The sequence below is a fragment of the Vulpes lagopus genome, chromosome 4 (genome assembly GCF_018345385.1).
Source record: "Vulpes lagopus strain Blue_001 chromosome 4, ASM1834538v1, whole genome shotgun sequence".
Taxonomy (NCBI): Eukaryota; Metazoa; Chordata; class Mammalia; order Carnivora; family Canidae; genus Vulpes; species Vulpes lagopus.
In genome coordinates, this window is record NC_054827.1 from 40,466,866 (window position 1) to 40,490,784 (window position 23,919).

Here is a 23,919-nt window from a genome sequence, read left to right on the forward strand (position 1 = left end):
ACCTAGCCCTGTGTTTCTCCTGGGAGCAACCATCTGGCTGTCCCTGATTCAGCAGCTCTGTAGAACATGACTAGGACCTGTGAATAGTGAGACCCAACCATATATACTTTTGGTTTAATCTCATTGGCCCTGACAACCCAGAGGAGACTCATTAGGGTCTTGCCTAATGAGTCGGAGCTGTCTCACTGCAGCTCCCAACAGAGCCCCTTGCCTGGCCTCACCCATGTCCACCCTGGCCCTCTCTCTGAAAGAGCACTTGCTGCTCTTCACTGCCCTCCACCAAGTTCTGCTAGGTCCTTACAATTCCTCTGCCCATCTTTCCCTGACCTGTGTCTTGTCTGCTCTACTGGATGGTCAGTTTCCTTCCCCCACTTTGAGTGTTGGAGAGTGGAGCCTCATGGGGGCTGAGCTGAGCTGGCATCTTCAGTACCCTGGTGGTCAAGCCAGGGCCATAATCACCACCTGACACCTGCCACTGCCATGCTCCACCCACGGAGCTGGGCTGCAGGTGCCCTGGGACCCCAGTCTCCCCTTGCCCTCCCTCTGATTGCTGGGCAGTCGTAGGGACCTGTCCCTGGGCTCACAAAGAGGCAGATGTGAGGGCTTGCTGCTTGGGAAACCTGTTTAGGGAAAATGAAACCCATGCTCCATTTTTCTTATAAAAGCATGTGCAAATTTATTCTTTTCTTTCCTTATCCACTCTAAATGTTCAAAAAATGACACTCCACAGTGAGATTACCTCTGTGCCAACCCTCCGTGAATGGCAGGCCCCGCATGTGGCCACAGCATGTCTCTGGACCAACTTAGCTGCCACGTCACCCGAGTCCAGACTAGTAGCTTCCCCAGGGAGAAAGCTTCCCACAGACACTATTGAGATTCAACCTTAGTTTCCCACCAACCCGTTCTGGCCCAGAAGATGGAGATGGGCACTGTCTCACAGGGTTAAGGTGTGAACCTCATGTGTGCTTAGACACTTGATAGTAATCACCATACATAAGGCTTTTTAAAAAACAGAGTGAAATTATGTTAATATAATCTATCAAAGTCAGTATATTATATAAAACATTGCATTTCAGCATGCAGTCATTGTAGAGATTATGAATGGGATATTGTCCATCCTTCTAATCCACATCCAAGTCTTTGGAATCTGTACCTGCAGCTCAGATGAGCCACGCTTGGGGCTTCAGCAGCTCCTCTGGCCTCAGCCACCATGTCAAACAGACCCTGGGATGGTCAGGCCGTGCTCTGCTGACTGTTCAGTCCTGAAGAATTCGCGTCTGATGGAAGAGACAAACCTCCCTGATATTTGAGACCAGGAGACTAGGAAATCTGTGAGCCAAAAGAGGAAGGAGCCAAGGGAGGAAGGTTTCCTCTATAGGCAAGGAACTGTGTCCGAAACAGAGCCAAGAGCCTAGTCCTGGTCTTTGCAGAGGAGGGTTTTGATGCCTGTAAAACAGTGTCAACATCTCCATTCTAGTGAAAACGGGACCTCGGAGCGGACTGTGATGGAGAAGACGGGCAGGTAGGGAGAGGCTGAAAGGAGGGCAGAGAGAAAAGCCTTTTCCCAACAACAAGAATTACTCGTGCAAGAAAGCTTTGCACAGACATCATACACTACAAAGCACTGTTTGGGCCTGTAGTACAGAGAGAAGGCAACGTGGTGGAGTGTCTAGCTTCAGTTCCTGCTGCGCAAATAGGTATACAAGGACACCCAGCTCATGGCATTTTGTAAGGACTGAGTCAGTTAAGCTGTGTAAAGTGTTCAGACCAGTGCCTGGCACATGGACACACGTGAGTACAATCGTCATCACGGTGTTGGTAGGGCTGTGTGCTCTGAGCTACAGGAACTGTGATCTCCATCAAGGCCTCCCTCCCGAGTGGCATGTGGGAGCTTCACCCATTCACAGCTCTGCTTGTGAGCGCGGCCATACAGTTGTCATGCGGCCCGTTTTCACGGTGCCTTCCCATGCTGGCGAGTGCCCGCTGCAGTCCTGGCACAGCCCTTTATCCTGTGGACGCTTTGGAACACCCTTGGCCGGTCCCCTCGACTCCCCTCCTTGGAAACACATCTCCGTATTGGGTTGAAGATATGCGGGAACACACTTGCAGATTTATTTTTACTGCTATTGCATTCACCTTAACATTTGTTGTCCTCACAATGCTCTTTAAGAGTGTGAACAATGCAACAGGAGAACTACGGGGGAAAAACAATGATAAACCTCCAGTTTTACCAACAATACCATTATTTGTTCTTGCCTTCTCCAGCCAGGAAAAAGCAAGGAACAATTCATGCTCTTGCTAATTATTGCAGACATTTAATAATGGGTGACTCAGTGAGCCCCAGCAGTTTTCCCATTGGGCTTCAATATTCTCTGAAATTGTGTGGTGACTGCAAGCGTTTGGTTGAGGGCAACCACCCAACGACAAAAGGCTTTTCTTCCAGTCTCTGCTGCACCTTCCAGGCCCAAGCTGCTCCCACGCCCATCAAAGTGTCCTCAACTATTTCTTCAATTTGCTTTTTGCTTTCAAGACATTAAAGAACACTTTCAAGTCAAACTTATAGCAGGAGCCTGTGAAAAGGAGTCTCTAATGCCGTCCTTGCTAAGTTGACCCAAGGGATTGTGCGGAAAAGCTTCATGTTTTCCTTGTGGTCTGAAAGGAGTTGGGGAATCTCGCAGGGAGGGGAGTGTGGACCCCTCCTCACTCAAGCGCTTTGAGCTTTCATTGCTGCTGCCCCTCCCCACCCCCTGCCGATGTTCTTCCCCCAGTTCAGAGAGGCCCGAATTTTTCTTTAGCTCTTGTTTGCTGAAGGGAGGTCCAGGGCTTATGTAAAACTTGGTACCTAAATCTAAAATGGTTTCTCAAGCCTGTAAGAGCACAGGCGCTGAAGGAAGCAAGGTCAGCTTTCAGGGCCTTGCTGTGATTGTTGCTCTTGTCATCCCACGGGGTTGAATGCTTTTTTTATTGCAGACATAGGCCTGGAGACAAACCTTTTTACAAACTAAGTGCCCCGCTAAGCTTCCAAATGTTTGCACAAGACACCTCAGGGAATGCGGAGCTACAGTAGTAGCTTTAGCCACTCTGGATTTTGTGGAAATCTGGCTTTGTAAATCCCCTCTTTCTGTCCATGGGAGCTTACAGCTTGTTGTTGGGGGTTAGCCTCACAATGGGATGGAGTCGGTACGGGTGATCCCTAGGAATGGTGTCCTGGCTGAAAATCACGACACAGCAGTTAGGAAAGGGTGACCAGTTCTATATGAACATTCCAATACATGAATGCCATGTCTAGACTTGTTTGCGCCTTGGGACTGCAGCCCGGCCAGTCAGCTCTGCAGTTAAGGCCAATGCAGTTGATGGCCTGTCCTTAGATCCTATAGGAGAGCTAGGAGTCCATCTTCCATCAAAGTAATATGGAATGCCAGCTCTTGGAGGAGATTTTTTGGTTAGGCAGAAGCACAAATATGGTGCCAGTATACATGGGAGTCTGTTGATATCTGATGATATCTGATGGTATCTGATAGTAGGTGATGGTATCTAACAGTATCTGTTGATATTTGGTGGTATGTGATGGTAGCTGACAGTACGTGTGCCAGTACCTGGCAGCATCTGATGGTATATCCTGGTATCTGATGAAATCTGTGGTATCTGATGGTACATGTTGGTATCTGATGGCAGTATATGTTGGTATGTATTGGTGTCTGACAGTATATGTTGGTAAGGAGCTGAGAGTGGGACTTGCAATTTATATATGCTGTAATTGAGGACATCTCTGTAGAAGATTCCTGGAGTCACTGTTCTTCTGGGCTTTGCCACTCTATACTTCCATACAAAGAGGTTGGAGATGTCTGATTTAATGGGCAATCACGGATGGGAGGGTTTATAGCTGCTGAACATGGAGCTGATCTTGTGGTGGGGGGGACATTTTGTACAAGAAACATCAGTGAGCTACAAACTGAATCAAATGCTCCTTTGTCACATTCTGGTTACTTGAACTCGAAAAGAATTACTTAGTGTAATTTAATAAATGTTTATTAAACACTTACTTTGAGTAAACTGGTATATTGTCCACTTGGAGAAACAAAGATCAAGAAGACAATGGCTCGTCTCAGGAAATGCATAGTTGAAGGGAGGACACAGCTTATGGATAATGACTCAGATGGTGGTAGGTAGCATCCTACCACAGAGGTGCATGGTTATGCAGTCTCACAGGATTGGGAGAAGCTCTAACATGATCAAGTCTCGGAAGCATTTGGGAAGCACAGAAAAAGGAGTGATTCTGGCTAGAGGCTTTGCAGAAGGCTTCCCAGGGAAGAGTCCATTGAATTGGGTCTTTTTAATTTTTTTAAGATTTATTTTATTTATTTATTTGAGAGAGAGAGTGTGTGTGTTCACATGCATGTGTGCAACTGAACAGAGGAGGGGCAGAGGAAGAGAATCTTTTAAGAAGACTTCCCACCAAGTGCAGGGCTTGATCCTACGACCCTGGGACCATGACCTAAACCAAAATCAAGAGTCAACCACTTAACTGACTGAGCCACCCAGGCACCCCTGAATTGAGTCTTGAAGGGAGCATGGTGAATGATCTAAAGCAGTTGTCTAGCTAGACTGTGGGGGCACCAGGCAGGCACTCACTTCCATTCTCTGGAGGAGAAATGGAGGCGCTGGCCTCGTAGGTCCCAAGCTTTATTGCAGCTCACATTTCCACACATCAGACAAGTATTTTCTGATGTAAGGGCACCTGGAGCATTCTCAGGCCAAGCCTTCAGGAAAGCTTTGGGGCTAGGACAAACACTGCTTTGTATTAGAATACCTGCGTTGTTAAGACTTTGTCAAGATGAGGACTGCCATTCTGCTTTGGCAGCAGTATGCCTTGGCCAACCTGCCACACTCAAGAGTTTACAATGCTGTCGGACTATGGCACCCATCTCAGATCATGGGTTCATCCCTTGAATCATGTGCTGGGAACATACTCTACACAGAATTGATTTCAAAGTTAAAGATAATACACATACAAATTTAACTTGAAGATACAATAACTTGGCTTATCCTAATACACAAACATATTTGAAATTTAACTTGAAGATACAATAACTTGGCCTATCATGCAGGCCATTTAGAGTCTAATTTCAGAGAGATCAGTCAATAACTACACAGAAAACCTATAGATCAAGAAAGACCTCTGCAGGCTGAGGGAAGCACTTGAGGGATGAAGTTCATGCTCTTCTAGCTGCCTTGATCCTGGCCTCTGTCCTCACATGAAAGAACGAGTGACAAACTGTGGTTGCTTGGATCTTGGTATTTGGAAATCGTATTTGTTTTGAAAATGAACAAAGTAAACCTGTCACTTCAAGGAAAGCAATGGGTAGTATATGTTGCCAATAATAAAATTAAAACTTTTAAGAGAAAGCTAGAATTTTGGGAAGATTTAATCTGCCACTGTGAACTTGACAACTTCCCAACGCTAAAGACATTTCTGATGAGATCAGTGGAGACATGAACAAATATTTTTTTTTTTTAAATCAAATATAAGATGAGTCGACATTTGGAAGATCTGGATAACTCTGTAGGTGATCAATGCCTGAGGCTACAAACTCATGAGTGGGTTCAAGACCACTCAAGTCAGATGCTGAATTAGGAGATGTGGTGGTAACACACTGCTTGTCAAGTTTTGGGGCAGTAAGAAAGAAACTGTCCTCTTTCCCTACCACATATCTGTGAAGGTGGTTGTCTTCATGATCAATCAATCAATCAATCAAAACACTGCATCACAACAGATCATACACAGAGGGGCATGAGAATCCCATGTCCCCTAGGAAGCCGGGCATGACAGGTGGGTAGGAGCATCCAACAGTGCTGATCTTCTGGGTAGTCCTCTGAGTGATTTGCACCCCCCAGTTCTACTTAGACATAACTGACATGTAACACAGTATCGGTTTCGATGTACTCTGGTGATCTGGGTATTTACCGGTAATGCCGAATATATGGTGAACAGTCACCGCGGTCACTCCAGTTCACGTCCATCACCTCACAAAGTTACACATTTTTCTTGTGGTGAGAACTTTTAAGATCTACTTTCTTAGCAACTTTCAAGTAATGCAGTATGCTAACCGTAGTCACTGAGCTGTACATGACAACCCCAGGGCTTATTGATCTCATAACCTTGGCCCCCTTCCCTTGTTCCCTGCCTCTTGCAACCACTAATCTGTTCTCTGTTTCTGTGAGTTAGATTTTTTTCAGATTCCACATGGAGGTGAGATCACACAGTATTTGTCTTTCTCTGCCTCCCTTATTTCACTGAGCATAGTGCCCTCAAGATCCACCCACGTTGTTGCAAATGGCAGGATTTCCTTCTTTTTTTATGGGTAAGTAATCCTACAGATATATTCATGTACATCTCACATCTTTATCTATTCATCCTCTGATTAACACTTAGGTTATGTCCATATCTTGGCTATTGTAAATAATACTGCAATAAATATGAGGATGCAAATATAGTTTTGTCTCATTTGGATATATACCAGAAGCACAATTACTGCATCATAGGACAGTTCTAGTTTTAATTTTTTGAGGACCTTCCATACTGTTTCCCATGGTGGCTGCACCAGTTTGCCTTCCCACCAACAGTGCATGAGGAGTCCCCATTCCCCACATCCTCGCCAACACCTGTTTCTTGTCTTTTTGATACTAGCCATCCTGACAGGTGTAAGGTGCTATCTCACGGTGGTTTTGATTTGCATTTCCTGATCATTAGTGATGTTCAGCACCTTTCCATGCATCTGTTGACCTGGATGTCTTCTCTGGAGAAATGTCTGTTCATGTCTTCTGCTCATTTTTAATTACATTGGTTGTTGTTGTTACTGAGTTGTGTGAGTTCTTTATAACATTTGGATACTAGCCCTTATCAGATATATGATTTGCAAATATGTTCTCCCATTCTGTAGGCTGCCTTTTCATTCTGTTGATGATTTCCTTTGCTGTGCAGAGGCTTTTCAGTTTGATGAAGTCCCACTCAGTAGTTTTGTTTGCTTGTTTGTGTTGGAAAATGCCGCTATTTTCCAAAAGTATATGCTTTTTAAAGATATGCATACTTGAAATATTTGTGTGATTATTGTAAAATGAATTCACATATATTTGATATTCTGTTTTAATTCCTGACACAGCAAATACTGAACTGCATAACTGAACAGTGGAGCTCTGGGGTCCCTTGTAATTTGTAAGAATGGGAAGGAGTGCTGTGGCCAAATGCTGGAGGGCTGATGCTTCAGTGACCTGCTCGCAGTGATACCCTGAGCCTGTGTGGGTGTGGACATTGCTCCTGAAGCTTCTGCACCTGAACACCTGGCCCACATCTGTGCTTAATTAATAGTAGCAAGCATTTTCCCGATAGGTGAGAGTGTTCCTTTCACTTTTAGTGGGAAAGTGGTTCAGGCCATGGAGCACATGCAGCTGGAGCTAAGCATATGGGTACCGACTGCCAGGTACCCAGGGCTGGGCCCTCATTCACCACCTTCTCCCGTGAGTCCTCTCCAGACCCCAGGGACCCCCGTCTGGGTTTCAGACTGCTCTGAGCATTTCTTATGGAATGAGCTTATGCAGTTGCAATGGTAACAAGGAGACATATGTTTGCATCTTAGCTTAATTTTTAGAGCATACCCTGGACCCTCTCCTGTGGGTTTGTCCTGCCTTTTTCCCATTACAGCAGCGGTTGCAGGGGAAAAAATTGTGTCCCTGTGTGCCACGTGCCTAATTCCCTTGGATTTTGTCTTTTCAACTGTATCCCATGAAACATCAGGCAAAAGAGCAAAGTTTGCATTAAAAAAAAACCTTCCTTACTTTAGAAAACAATACTTTAGGGTTTTCTCTTTGACTTAAACATGTACTTTGTTTCTGACACTTTTAAAAGGGTCTTCAAGATCAAAGATTTTCATACAACACCTGTTCCAACATTATTTTCAATGGCTATTGACCCATTCTTTGAGATTTTTATTTTATGCAGGTGCTTTTTTATTTTTCAGTTAGATTATAGCATTAACCTGAACAAAACCAGGTTGTACGCATTCATGTGGATCTACGTGTGCATGTGCACACAAGTATATAACTTTGGATAGCACGCTTCCAGAGACCGGAGAGGTAAATCCGGGGCAGCTACCATGCTGAGCTATAAACGCTCTTTTGATAATCTTGTATTAACAATAAACTGAATAACTCTGAGGGATTAACACAAAAAAGGGAAACAAATATAATAAGAAATGTCTTTTTCACATGGAAAATGCACCTAGTCATTGGTCATTGTCTCTACTGGTGTGTCCTTTGTATAGTCAAGGAAAAAAGCCAACTTTCAGAATCTTGATGCCTTTCTAGAGCCTTTGATAAAAATCAAACAGGTTAGCTACTCTGCAGCACAGAAGACATCCACACGTAGTTTACCCAAATAGGGCATAAATCCACATGTAATGACTAGAAACGTGAACTGACACAAAATTCATAGCTTCTCGTCCCGAGATGGAGGTCTCGTTTATGCACTCATTTGTGTCCACACTGGCCCTCTTACGAACTTTTCCCACTTACAACCTATTTGGTTCCATCAAAACAAGGGCATCTGACTTGGCCATGGTCAGAAGCTGGTTCTCAGGCCCCTATGCCATCTTTAGAACCTGGCCCATAAATCGCGATTCTCTGACTGGTTGGTGGTTTTCACAGAAACCCAAGAGTGGCCATGCCAGGCCGGGCACAAAGTCCACTGCACCCAGTTTGGTAGCTTACGAGAAGGTAGGAGAGGCGCCGAAGGAAGACGGGCTGCCCTTTGCCATGTTAACCAGCCCTCACCCCATCTGGGGCCCCCACACTCCATGGGGTCAAAACTTTTGGGTGTCCTCCCATGTTCTGAGGATATTGCCACTAAGCACAGAGTGAAAGGCCATTTATATGTTGTGTTTCCTCATAGACTCAGCTTTCAGAGGTCAGACCTCTTTTGAAAATTTCTTGTTTTTTTTTTTGCATACAAAAAGCTGTGTGTCATTAATATATATATAAATTATGATGTTTTGGGGATAAGTATACAGTTGTGAAGCTATCACTACAATCTGTGCTGTAAGCCTACTATCCCCTCCAAACGTGTCCTCCTGCCCTCTATGTATTATTGTTACTCTGACTACGATTGTGAACAGTCTCTCCAAGGAGCACAGAAGTGCAGAAGTCTCTTGGAGGGCCTGGTCCCATTCCTTTGGGGAGATGCCCAGAGGTGGGGCTGCTGGGTCAGGGGCAGCTGTGGGCCATTTGGATTCCGGGTTGATCTGAAGGATGTGGTTGTGTCAACCTAAGTTTGCCAGAACTCCGTTCGCTGTGTGGTTCTGGGCTGTGGGGCCCACTGAGACATTTTGGGCAATGTTTGGAGGTGAGGCCAGCTTGTGATGCTAGCCTGGGAAGGTCAGAGCCCAGTGGCCGCTGGGCCTTGTTGGTGCTTAGCTCTAGGACAGAGGGCACCAGCGCTCCTGCACGACCCCCTTATGAGCCACAAGGCGTCTGTCCTACTGATTCAGTTTAGATTTCTTGTTTCCCAAGCTTTGGCGTTTCTTAGCTCAAGAGCACCCTGCTCCCAATCCTCCCTCCCTCCCACACTTTCTGACCCTCTGCTACCCCAATGATTCCGTTATTTCCTATGGACTATTCCCTGCCTCTGGCTTGAGGTCCAAGGGCCGAATTCCGTGTGCAGACCTGCGTGTCCATCCCAGGTAGAGGAACGCATCTCCGGCAGCGCCATCTCGGCTCACTCCCTTCCGAAGGTTAGAGCGGGGCTAGGGAAGCAGGGCGGTCGCCACGAAACCCCACCCTGTCCCACTCCTGGCCAGGAACCTGGGGGTCATTCAGATTTCCAGACGTTTACAGTAACAGGAAACAATTAATACTAAATACAGAAACAATCACTTCTTCCTTTTGTCAAACACCCCACAAGAGGCACATTTTCATGTCTTTTCCCACCAACGGCTGAAGGTAGCAGGCCGGGCCGTTAGCCCCATTTTACGGATGTCTGTCCCTTGTTCATCAGGATGGAGATTTCCTGCAGCCCAAGGCAGCATTAGAGCTGGGACTCAGCCCAGGCCTGATTCCCTAGGCCGTGCTTCTATACCACCTGGATACCTGAGCTCACATAACCACAGTAGGAACTCCGACATTGCAGTGGGTCTTCGTTCTTTCCCTGTTTGGGGGCACAACTGATGCTGTCACCCAATCATTGTGGTGTTGGTGTAGGCACCTCCGCCATTGCTTGGACCTATTTGATTGATGTTGGCACAGAGAGGTTGAGAGAGCTGCTGGTTGTCACACAGCTCATCGATGACCAGCCAGAGTAGAGCCTGGGCTCTCACACCCTTCTCTGCACCTTTCCCATGACATCACCTGTCCTTTGTCCTGAGGACTTTCCAACAACCTCCTTTCTGGAGACTGGCCGTTTAAAGTATGAAAATAAGAGAATGTTTTTAACATCCTGCAGAGCTCAGCAGTGCAGTGTACTCAAGACCGCCGAATACAATGACATCCTGAGGCACTTGTGCCTTATGTCTAAGTTTTTTTTTTAAACTGCATCAAATAATATTTTATTTTATTTTATTTTATTTTATTTTATTTTATTTTATTTTATTATTATTTTTGACAAAGACTCGTTTTTGGCGGCTTATGGTGGCAGCTGTGGGAGAGGGAGGGTGAGTTTAAACCCCAAGAAGAGGTGCTGAGTCAAAGAGACCAAAGGAAGGAGTGAGTGGAAAGGGCTTTTCTGGCAGCGCTAGTGCCAAAGTCCCTTGATGAGTCCCCGTCCACCAGCAGTGCATGCCCCCGCCTGCTGTGGCCGCAGACTTCCGTGGGTGGGCTCCGTGCACACCGTGGTGGCCTGCCCGTGGTGCCGCTCATCCTGTGGTGGGCTTAGCCGAGTCCTCCAGCCAGTAAGAGAGCTGATTGCACATATTCTTGGAAAGGAACGAGAGATTGGCCCAACATTCCAGTCAGTTCCAGCTGGTTCCAGCCCACAGCCAATCCAAAGGAGCGGATCGCTGGTGGCAGTGAGGCTGCGAGGGAGTGTGCTAGCCACTTCTTCCCCCACTGGCACCCCAGGGCTTTGGCCGTGGAGCCCTGTGCCCACCTGGTGCTCTGCACCCACTGCTCTTTCTCCGAGTGATGCTTCCAACAGCTGGAGGTGGGCCTGCAGCACCTCCGGACCGCCTGGGAGCAGGAGTGCGCGTTTCAGGCTTTACCACTGGTTGGGGGCCGACAGGATTTCAATTCCTACTCCGCAGATAAATATATTTTCTTTTCTGCTGCCAGAAAACATTTAGGGTTTCCTGCCAAAGTCAGTACAGCTTAATCAATTAGCAAACACTGAACACAGTCTGCATGCAAAACATCACGGTTGACATTTGGGGACATGAGAAGTGTGACAACAACATCTACATTTACAGCGTTTACCACCACGAAGCACCATCTCTATCCCGCGTCTCTTCCTGTCAGCTGCTCCTGGCTTCTTGGGGACAGAGTCTGCTTCAGCTTCGCCTGTTTCTCCCGAACAGATTTATGGGGCGGTCGGTTCCCAGCCTGCGGGGGAGGTGAAGCCGGGGAGGCTCTCTGGCCAGCCAGGGCCTGCATGGGAGGACCAGGCCTCTGCGGGAGGCGCCTAGAGGTTACCCTTCAGACGGATAGGGCCGTGATGGTCAGCAGTGGTGCTGAGGGACGGGACTGCACGCTGGGAGCACAGAGGAGACCTGCAGGGCCCTGGCTGCCTCCTTGCCACCGTGATGTCACCTTTTACACACTTTGTGCTCTAGCCCACTCTTCTGGAGCAGAGGCATGTCCCCTAGGGGACAAAGCATGTGTCCTCCTCTTCTCCCCCTACGTGGGTGCGCAGCTAACACGAGCAGGGGAGGGGGAGCTCCGGGGGCTCCAGAGCAGGGGAGGGGGAGCTCCGGGGGCTCCAGAGTCCAGCCAGAGCCGAGGTGCATGCAGTCTCTCAGGGACCCTGGGAGACCCCCCTCCCCCGCACCGGCCCTGGTCGGGGGCGTGGTTTCCTCCCAAGAGTTGGGCGGCCACTCGCTGACCAGCTCAGCGAGCCGGTCAGGAAGGACATGATGCTCCCCAGGGGGCAGGGAACAGAGGAAGGGCCCCAGGATGGAGAACAGGGCCTGTGGGGACCCTCAGGAGATGGCGGGCAGGGGCGGCTGGCTCCTGGCTCCGGGTGACTCCTGACCTCACGGGCCCCACACACGATCAAGGTCTCACCATACACACCGGTGTCAGGAAGAGGGTGCTGTTTACAGGGGGTGACTGCTGGAGCACCGTCCTGCTGCTGATCTGGAAACAAGTTCTGCTGAGTGCTGGTGATATGAGGGTGTCCATCGTACTTCCTCTCTGAATGCAGCTTGCCTGTGCCTGCCCCGCAAGGGATGCCCCCTGCCCCGTGTGAGCCTCCCGCCCTGCTTCTTCCTGGGCTCTGCTCTGAACCTGGGCTGGAGGGCTTATGGGGGGAGGGGACCCTTCCTGGACCACCCCTGCCCCCTGTGAGCACCTGCCCTGCTCACTCCCGGGCTCTGCACTGAGTCTGGGTGTGGGTGCCAATCTCGAGGTTTGCTGGCTGGCTTGGGAGGCCCTGCAGTCAGCTCAGCCCCTGCTCTGGAGCTCTCAGACTGGCCACCAGGCTGTGCACCCTTGGCTCCCACTGTACGAGGGCCCCTCCTGCAAAGGTGGCCTGTCATATTCTTCCTCCACCTGTAGTGTTCCCCTATCAGTCGTTTGAGATGGAGACTCATGTCAGAGGCTTCTCCCTACCCCGTGCCCACCTCTTTGCCTCCAGGCCTGATTTTTGCATCATGAGGAAAGGATGCTGGGCTTGTGAGATGCTCCAGGGTCTCTGGCGGTCAAACGGCCCGAGGCTGAGGGGCATCCGCGTCTTCTAAATTGTCGAGACCCTGAACTGGGGCCCTCAGATCTAGGGTTGCCCATGGTGCTTATCCCACCTACAGAGAAGGTCAAATAATTGGCGTGAAAGCACGTTGAAGAAAGGCAGTTTGTAAGCACAGGTGCATCAGGGCTTCCTTATGGGGCTTATGGACCAAGGCCCCTGACACTGTGTGACTGTGCCCTCTCTATCTTCTTCTCCTTCACATCCTTATCACCAGGGATTAATTGTGGTAAAAGCACATACTATAGGATCGACCTCAAGGCTCACCTGAGGTCTACAGAAGTGTCGTGGCTGCCTGCGGACTCTGAGCTACTCAGCAGAGCTCTGCAACGTCGTTGTCTTGTATAGCAGAAATGTGTCCCCACAGGGGGGTCTTAGTCAAGGAGAGGCTGTCAGATGGTGGGCAGTGCGACGTGCATGCCTGCGGAAGTGCTAGAGGCAGGAGAGAAGCTTTGTTCACCGTCCAGCAGCACAGCAGGGACGTGGACCCTGCACAGAGGCCACCTGGGGCAGGAGAGACCTGGGCAGGCGGGTCAAAGGACCGTCTGGGCAGAGAGTAGATATAGTCGGGCACAGGAGGGGGCACAAATCCTGAAGTGTGGGCTGCACACCCACTTGTGATGCACGCATGCTCTGCGTGTACCTTCTTCCCTCTGTGCGTGCTCTCACCAGTTACTTGGCACCTTTCCTTACACCCCTAGCATTCTTGTGGCATGTTTCCCCGACTGCCACTCTGCTTGCCTGTTGTTGCACCGCCTTCTGTCTCCAGTTCCAATCTGCCCCGAGCAGGTCATCAGGGGTGCGTGTTTTCACATGGCTTGGTTATGAAGGACTCTCCTTCTTGCATGCCCTTGGTTCTACGGGCTTAGGCCAGCTCTTGACACGTTCTTTTTTTTTTTTTTTAATTTTTATTTATTTATGATAGTCACAGAGAGAGAGAGACAGACAGAGACAGGCAGATGGAGAAGCAGGCTCCATGCACCGGGAGCCTGATGTGGGACTCGATCCCGGGTCTCCAGGATCGTGCCCTGAGCCAAAGGCAGGCGCCAAACCGCTGCGCCACCCAGGGATCCCTCTTGACACGTTCTTATATCAAATAGTATCTCAAAGGTTGAGTGGTTTCTTTTAAAAATTGTCTATAAAGCCTGCAGTATTGAATCGGGATTGGAGGCAATGGTACAAACGCATGGTGTTTAATATACCTGGGTGGGTAACTCTCTCGCTAGGTAGAGGGATACATACAGATGGGTGAATCTGTGTTGATGGCTCAGTTTTTTTTTAAGTTGTTTGTGTTGATTTCTATTTAGAGCAATCTGAAGTTCACAGAAAAATTGCACAGTCTAGAGAGTTCCCATGTAGATCCTACCCCACCCACGCAGAGTATCCTTCCTTACCATCACCCCCCAGCTCTGTAGTACATTAGCTACGATTGATGAACCTACAGTGAGATGTAATTACCACCCAAAGTCCGGAGTCTACATTAGAGGCACTGTTGGTGTTGTACATTCTCTGGGTTTGGACAAAAGGATAATGACATGTTTCCGCCATTATCCTAGAGATCAGTTTCACTGACTTAAAGCCCTCTCTACTCCCCATTTTCATCCCTCCCACCTTGTCAGAACCCCTCGTAGCCACTGATCTTCTTTCTGTCTGTAGTATCATCTTCTCCGGAATGTCTTAGGGTCGGGATCACACCACAGGTACCCCTTTTCACACTTGGCTTCTTTCACATCCTGATACACATCCAAGGCTCCTCCATATCTCTGGATGGCTCATTTCAAGGGCTGGTTAGTATCTCAGTGTCTGGGTGGACCACAGTTCATGTATCCATTCAAGGGCACCCTAGTTGCTTCCAAGTTTTGACAATTAGGAATAGAGCTTTATAAATACCCATGTGTAGATTTTTGTGTGGTCATAAGTTCTTGACTCTTTTGGGTAAACACCAAGGAACTCGATCGCTGGATCATATGGTATGGGTACGTTTAGTTTTGTAAGAGAAGAGACCACCAAACTGTCTTCCAAGGCAGCTGCATCATTTTGTGTTCCCACCAGCAGTGAGTGAGAGCTCCTGCTGCTCCACATCCTCACCAGCGTTTGGTGTCTGTTTTGGGATTTTAGCCACTCTAAAGCTTTGGAGGTGGTTCCTTCCCTGACCACATGATAGATTTGTCACATGGCTGCGATGATGATCAGTAGTCAACTGAAACCTTTGATGAGCACCCTCTGCGGATGTCAGCATTCTCCTTCCTCAAGGCATTCCGCCATCCAGGCTTCTGCCCTGTGAACTGTGGCCAGCTGGGCTTCCCCACACTCTAGCTCTGGTTCCTCCTTTCGGAGAGACCATCAACTTCTGCCTGGGTTCCTTCCTCCTGCACCATAGCCTGGAGCTTCTCGGATGCGGCAAGCTGCAGCAATAGTAGGTGTTGCCTCATCTGTGGCTCATCTCTGAGGGATCCCTGCCTCTGCCATCTGAGCTCCAATGTTTCAAGTACTGTCATCTCCTATATTCCATTCAGTTTCTTCATTGTTCATGCAGAAAAGCAAATCCAGTCCTTGTTACTCTATCCTGACCAGAGGGAGATGTTTTAAAATTAATTTTTAAAAAGATTTTATTAGAGAGAGAGAGAGAGAGAGAGAAGAGAGCATGAGCAGCAGAGGGAGAGGGAGAAACAGACTCCCCACTGAGCAGAGAGACCAATGTGGGGCTCAATCCCAGGACCCTGAGATCATGACCTGAGCCGATGGCAGACGCTTCACCAACAGCAGACGTTTCACCAATGGAGCCACTCAGGCATCCCTTAAAATTAATTTTGATAGAATTAATTGTGGTTCTAAAAAATGAATTAAAATGGTGGGTTTTGGTTACTTTTTCTGAATCTCAGGTGATCCTTCCCTACCTGTGTGTAGGATCTATGTGTAGGAATAGAATAGATGTAGCCAGGAGATAAGAGCTGGAGGAGAACCAGCTCTGCCTCAGGGTGTCACAGACTGTCAGTCCAATAAATACTCCATGAAACAAGGAGCAGGAGTAGAGGAACTCAGGCTCTCTTCGACTCTAAGCCTCCATGGTTTTATTGAGAATTTTGCCCAGACTGTTCAAAAGCGAACATTTAATAGGTACTTATTAAGAGTCTGGTATGTGCCCAGCATAATGCTAAGCACTACATGTTACCAGATACATATATAATGTGGCCTCTGCCCAGAAAGACAGACTAAAGTTGGAGATATAAAGCTAATTCGTGAGAAAGAGAAAATCATCTCATTTTGGACAAAGACCGTAAGAGTTTAGAAGATAGGTCATTTTGAATCAGGAAAGTTGTGATAATGTCACAGAGGACGTGGAATTTATCCCCCAAGACTGTTAAGAATCATGAGTGGTGGACAGTGTCTGCATAGGGGAAAAAAGCACAGGGTGAGAGCAAAGGGGCAGTGATGGGAGCTGACAGGAACCAGATACACTGGGACAATGACTGTCTACCAAAGGCATGTCATGCCCAGTGTGCATTTATGTCATTTTTTAAAAATAAGAGTTTAAGTGCCTTCATCAATTGCTCGTGATTTGTCTTTGTTCAAAGATTATTTTTTTTTAGAAGTCCCAAGCAGCACATTGTAGGACCGTCTAACTCAGGCAGAGAGGGAGCCAGGGAAGGCTTCCTGGTAGAAGTAACATAGACAATAAAACCTGAAGAATGAATGGGAATTCAATAGAGGGGAGGAGAGATGTATGTTGGAGAAATGAACAGCATATACAGTTACACAGGGCTTAAGAGTTTCCGATTCAGGTGAAAGCTGACAGGAATTCAGTGGGTTCCATATCACGGCACGTAAGGGAACATACACTAACGATCGAGGCCAAACCTCTGGGGCCTTGTAGTCATCATGGTTTTGTTTTGAAAGGATGGAGAGCCATTGGAAAGTCAGATTTGTGCTTGAAGAAGAGAATTCTGGCTTCGATGACGTGGATGAGCCAGCTAGGAGGCTGAGGCCTTGGTCCAGGAGGAGGCTAGTGGAGCTGGGCTGAGCTGGCAGCCGATGGATGCATGGTAGTGAAGGGCTGGGAGGTGTGTTGAGGTGGGAAAGGTGACAGAATCGTGTGGTTGGCGGGAGGCAGGGAGACAACGGGGGAGGGCCAGGAATGGGGCCATGTTTCTGGCTAGAAACTTAGGAGCTGCCACCCAGCCAGAGGAAGAATGATGGAGATCGAGAGGCTTGAACCACGGGATGCTGACTGTCTGGGACTGGTGGAGCTTGATGTGCATGGGCCAAGGCCGGGGGCAGGGGATGTGGGCTGCGGGGCATCTCCTCAGGGTGCCTGGGGGCAGGAGGGCAGAGGCGGTTTATTGGTGCAGGGGTAGAGCTCAGGGTGGCTTTGTCAGACCCAGGGTGGTGCTGTGAAAAGACTAATGGGGGAGGGAGGAGGCACGGAAGGGATGGGGTGCTAGGCCGAGGGTGGGGCTCCAGCACACAAATCACACACGTGTTTACAGCTCGTGGCTCTGTCCTTATGTGGGTCAACTTCCCTGTCGCAGAGCCCCCACCTGGGCTCAGCCAGTGGGGTACAGGCCCCAGAGCCGGCCAGAGCAGACGGGGACCCAGGAGGGCTGTCCTCCACCCCAGCCTGTAGTGGCTGATGCGGTGGACTGGGTTAGGAACTGTTGGGATGGTGAGTGGCCACAATCCCTGACCCCCACTTTTCCTTTGGAATGTCAGGGTGAAGGGGTGGCAACCATAGCTTTGGCTTCCAGAGTTTGCCAGGCCAACCACCCAGTCTGGGTGACCTTAGGCAGTAACCCTACCTCTCAGGACCTTAACTTCTTCAGATCTGGGAAAAGGAGACAGTAAGAGTAACACACTGCATTTAGGCATGAGGATCCATTATGGGTTTATGTAGAGAGCTCATCACGGTGTTTGTCAGGGGCGAGTGTGCAGTAGGGGAAGCTGTCATACCTCAAGCACAATGTGCCCGAGTCACAGGAACCTTTCTCTAAAATCATCACCACCCCCAGCAGGCCTGCAAAGTGGTCTCAGTGACCCAGCGTGAGCCCAGAGCTCCCTGTGCGGAGTGTGGGGATGGGGTGATGTCATGGGGGATGTGGGACAAGGACCACCATTGGGTCAGGCCAGATGTAAAACTCAGATGTCTAAGGGATGGGCCAGGGGTGAGAAGCCTTCAGAGGCATTTGACAGATCCTGGAAGGTTCAGAGGAAATCAGACCCAATGCAGAGCTATAGGGCAGAGGGCGTTCCAAGGGCCGCTCTAACAAATTGCCACAAACTTAGTGATTTAGGACAACACAGAATTTAGCGTCTCATAGTTCTATAGTTAAACGTCCAGCACAAGACTCATGGGACTAAAGTCAAGATGTTGGGACAGACTTGGTGGGAAGGCTGTTGGAGAGAAGGCTGCTTCCTGGCCTCTCCTGGCTCCTGGAGGATACCACACTCTTCGGTGCCTGGCTCTCCCCCTTCATCTCTCCACCTCTCCACTTAGAAGGATTGTTGGGATCTCATTGGGGCCCTCAGATATTCTGGGACAATCTTACCAAGTTAAGGTCATGGGGCTAACAACCTGCCACTTTAAATCCCCTTTGCTGTGGAATGCACCATATTCACAGATTTCAGAAGCTGGAATTCACAGACTCTTTGAGGGGGATGGGGGTGTTTTTCTGCCTATTGGGAGGAAAAATGCTGCCAGGTCAAGTGGAGTAAATACTGAGAGGTTCCCCTAAATTGAGGAGGAAGGAGACAATGGGGGATCCACAGTAGCAACAGGCCAGTGGGAAGGGGGTAGAGACCTGCTCTGGTTCACCTGCGAGGCCCCAGCTGTGTAGGAAAGGGGACAGAAAGGCTGGCCTTACTGCCGAGCTGACTGGGCAGGCCAGTGACAGGGAATGAAAGTGCTCCGTGGAATATAAGGTCCCCAGGATAGTAGAAGGTGGGGTTTGGGGGCCTTGCCAGCCTCCTTGTTTCATATTTAGGTGTCCTGGGAGCTCCCAGGCCTTCGGCTCACATGGAGTGAGAGCAAGAGCTTCTTGCCAGCTGTTCCATCCTTGGCACTTCTGTCAAAGGTGATTTTCCTAAGGGAGGATCAGGGTTACAAGAGTGTGAATGTCCCTTCTCTTACTAACATTTGGGAATCTTATCCTATATTTATTTCTCAGTCTCCACCATCAACAAAATCCAGCTCTTAGTGTCTTTCAGCGTTCACACTGAGACCATTCCAAGACTCACCGACTCAGGTACAATAGCACCCTGGTTTCCTTATGAGGTCTCTGCAAAGCCCCAAAGTTATTTCACATTCCTTTTCTGGTCTTTTTTTTTAATTTTTATTTTTTTAAATTTATTTTTTATTGGAGTCCAATTTGCCAACATATAGCGTAACACCCAGTGCTCATCCGCTCATCCCGTCAAGTGCCCCCCTCAGTGCCCACCACCCAGTCACCACCCCCCCCCGCCCTCCTCCCCTTCCACCATCCCTAGTTCGTTTCCCAGAGTTAGGAGTCTTCCATGTTCTGTTTCCCTTTCTGATATTTCCTACCCATTTCTTCTCCCTTCCCCTCTATTCCTTTTCACTATTATTTATATTCCCCAAATTAGTGAGACCATATAATGTTTGTCCTTCTCTGATTGACTTTTCTGGTTTTAATGGAACTACCAGCTCTAACTTGTTACAACTCTGTTCTTTCCTCATCTTGGAGTTATCTTGGGTTGTCATGATTGGTAATCCTGTTTTCTTATTTGTGCTACCAATGCCTGAGGCCTTTCCTTGCTGTGCCCCCTCCCTGGCCCTGGGAGAATGACAGTGCTGAGTGCCTGGCTTCCCATGTCTCCAGAGATCACTGTCGCCTGGGAGACTGGGTTGCCATGTTGCCCCAACCGTGGCTCAGAGGATTCTTTCCAGATGGAATAATGAATGATTCAGGATTTATCGTGTTTTAAAAACACAGCACAGTGTCTTAGTTTCACATGGTAAATCATTAGATATTTCGATGGGAGTGCATTGTTGGCAGCCAAGCCTAAAACAGGTTCACAAAACATTCACCAAAATGGCGACATCCATGAAGTGTTCATCTGGGACAGTGTTGACTGCAGACGTGAGGACTCAGGGACAGGAGGCTGATGAGGAATCAGCATTAGGAAACCACAGCTGAGAAACCTTTAAAAGGACATTTGTCCTCACTGATGGTCTGGGAGGAAGGCCAGAGCTCAGCCCTTCCCCCAGTGGTTTCAGTCCTGAATGTGGCTGTGAAGTTGAAGAAAATGACCTTTGAGGTCTAGGACATCTTGATTGAACTAATTATAATTCTGCTTGGTTCTATAGTAGCTCATCTTTGAGAAGAATCACAGGATTTTGTTGGACACATTCTGCTATAATGGGTCCCTGGTTGGGGGCGGGGGCAGCACTGGGATGAGGCCCCAGTGGGGCAGAAGCTTGGAGAGCGGTGAGGCCATCGAGAGCAGGCTGTCCCCTCTTCACCCTGCCACGGGCCATAGCCGAACACAAGACCAGTCAGAGCAGAGGCGTCACCTCTACCCCCAAAGTGTCCAATACCAATTTCCCAACTTACAGTCTTCAAACTCTTATCTAGAAGCTGTGCCAGAGTCAGATTTATGGCAGAAATCCAGATGGGGTGTAATATGAGGAATGATTACCTCCCCTAGTAATTTCTTGGGCTTTGGGGAGCAGAGAACACGGGGGAGAAAAGAGAGAAAGAATATGGGATAAATGAGGGAAATATAATCATCTCTTTCATTTTAAGAATTCCACCTAATTTCTACTTCCCAGGAGTATAGAATAAGTAGTTTTCCTCCTTATTTAAAAAAAGAATTAATTTGATTTTTCTAATTGGAACACTTTCTACCTGCTGATTACCAACTGGAATCATGAATAAAAGTTTAGAATTACAATTCAAGAGAATCATATAGCTAAATAATTAAGTCATCTGCAGAAGGAAAAAGCTAGTCTGGATAAGATGAAGACCACACCAGAGCCACTGGCCTTTCTCGTGCCTGGGGGCTCCACAGGAGCTGTGGGTGATGGCCTGTCGGGGGATGAGTAGGAGGGTCCAGGTGTTTGGGACCAGACTGTGAGCATCAGGAGCTAAGGGGGAGATGGGACTGGAAGTATTTCTAGTTTTCCTTCCCTCTCCCCACCTAGGTCTGTGTGGGCCTCGTCTAGCATGTGCCATCGTGTTGAGAAAACTGAAGTACCAGCCAAAGGGATCTAGGCATCGCTGGGCCGAGTGGAAGCTGGCTGTGGGTCAAATAGTCGGCAGTAGAATGACCTGGTGGCTGGCTCACTTCCAGTGGGCTCTCCTACCCCTTGTCTGATACAAGAGTTAGATGCACCTGTTCCTCAGAGGAATAGGAGGAGCAGTGCCTCCGGGGGTCTACCCCTGGGGAAAATGAGGGAGGAGGGATCCCAGGGTAAAAACCAGGGCTCTCTTGCCTGAGACCCTTCCCATTTCCCTGGAGAAGCACACCTTAGGCTTCAATTGCTTACCTCCCCACTGTTGGATAGTAATGGACAGTTCCAGAGGATACAGATAAGCCAAAGGGGAAATTGCCAGATGTATGAGGAGAGAGACACAATGAGGGAAGGGTGGCAGCCCTTGCCAGAGGAAAGCAGAAATAATGGAAGAGCCAGGATGGCAACTCGCCACAAGTGGAAATGCTCTGGTGAAAAAACAGACTCTGAGAATGAACAAGGACACTGGATGTGAACAAATAGCTACTCATAAAAAGCGCTTGGGCTTCCACTGGGGCCATTATCAAGGTCAGTTCTAACTCCCTGTCTAAAAGCACACACACAAAAAGTAATTAATTAAATAAATAAAAACAGACAATAATAATAAAACAACAATAATAAATAATAAAGTAAATAATAAAACAATAATAAAACAATGGTTTTTAAGAAACTGGGCTTCAGTGATGAAGGATTGATCCTCAAAAGTAGCCTGGAGAGAGCTCCCTGCATGGAGGCCCGAGGTGGCCCAGGTGGGACAGAGCCAAGAGTCCACGGACACAGGCGACTAGAGGTCTCAGATGAACTCCGAGGGGAGGGCTGCCTGGGGAGTCCAGAACAGGGGCTGGTCCCATGTGAGGACGCTGCCAGATCTTGGAGGGCGGCTGTGCTCATAGAGGCTCCAGAACAATGCTGGCGCCCACTGGCCAAAAGAGGAAAGCACACAGTTCATGGGAAGTCAGAGTATTCAGGAAGGTGCTGCCTTGGTGGATGGAAATTATTTACTTACCTTGGGCTCTACTCCAAGCAACACATCTATAAACAAGCAAGAACGTCCATAATATCCAAACTATGAAAAGAGCCCAGATCTCCATCTATAGGTGAATGGATAAAGACAATGTGGTGTACACACACACACACACACACACACACACACACACACTGGAATATTACTCAGTCATCAAAAAGAATGAAATCTTGCCATTTGCAATGACGTGGCTGGAACTAGAGGGTATTATGCTCAGTGAAATAAGTCAGCCAGAGAAAGACAAATACGGTATGATCTCACTCATATGTGGAATTTAAGAACCAAAACAGATGAACAAAGGTGAAGGGAAAGAAAAGTAAGATAAGATGAAATCAGAGCGGGAGTTAAATCATGAGATCCTAAACTATAGGAAACAAATTGAGGGTTGCTGGAAGAGAGGTGGGTGGGAGGACGGGTAACTGGGTGACGGGTATGAAGGAGGACATGGGTTGTGATGAGCACTGGGTGTTATACATAACTGATGAATCACTGAACTCTACCTGCGAAACTAGAAAAAGAAGCAAGAAAAGAAGCAGATTGTAGTGAAGAGAATACAATCTAATCCAGTACAATCTAATCCAGAACTCACAAGTCTCAGCATAACAGAGGACACAGAAGCAGCTATGGTACCTGTATTCTAAAGTTAAGTAGAGGCCTTGAAGATTTAAACATTGTGGAAAAATAGAATTTCCAGAGGTGAAAACTACAACGTCCAAGATGAAAAATGCTCTGGAGGAGATGCGTGGTAGATCAGATGTTGCTGAAGGAAAGACCAGTGAAGAGTAAGGTGTTAACGGTAGCAACTATCCAAGAGGAAAAGGGGAGAAACAAGAATTGTTACAAATTGAAAGCGCATTTGTGAGCTGTGGGGCAAGTTTGAGCAACTTAATAAATGGGCGTTTGAAGTTCCCAAAGGATGCAGACACAGAAAAAAAAAAATATTTGGAGGAATGATGCTCACCTCTTCTGAACGTGAGGTCAGCTATAGCCCACAGGTCTGAGAAGCCCAATGAATGCCAACAGCATCTTAAAAATGATACAGAGGCAAATTTTATTCAAATTGCCCAAAATCATTGATGAGAAAATAATAAAAGCCCCCAAAAGAGGGGGTGGGGAGAGGGCGAATGCTATTACATTCAGAGGAACAAGGTCTTAAATATGGGGAGGGGTATTGCTTGTCTATGGCCCAGAGTGACTTGTGCATGAGATATGATGCCCCAGAGCACCTCACTCTGCCTCCTGCTAAGTCACGTTCATGTCTTCTTGTGCTGCACCTAGTGATCCACTTTTAGTGAATAAGTCTGGTGTGCATGGTGAACTATCACTTGAAAAAGTATCTTGAGCTCCCTCTCTCTCAGCCACATGTTCTGTGGGACTTGTGCTGCCCCACTGTGTGCATGGTCCTGGGGACAAGGAAGGTACTCTCTCCTCGGCAGCTGGTAAGGCCCCGCAGCCTGCCTGGGTGGCCTGCAGGAGCTTGGAGCCCAGTCCTCAAGCCGTGAGATGGTAGCATCAGCTGACAGCCCTCAGCTGAGCCCCTCAGCACTCCTGGTCCTCAGATGCCCATGAGACAAAATATTGGTCATTTTAATCTGCTAAAGTTTGGGATAAATTGTCATGCAACCATAGGTAACTGACATACCACGCCAAGTATATGTGTGTTGAAGAGCGGGACGTTGCTCATCTTCTACTGGGAAAGACCATAAA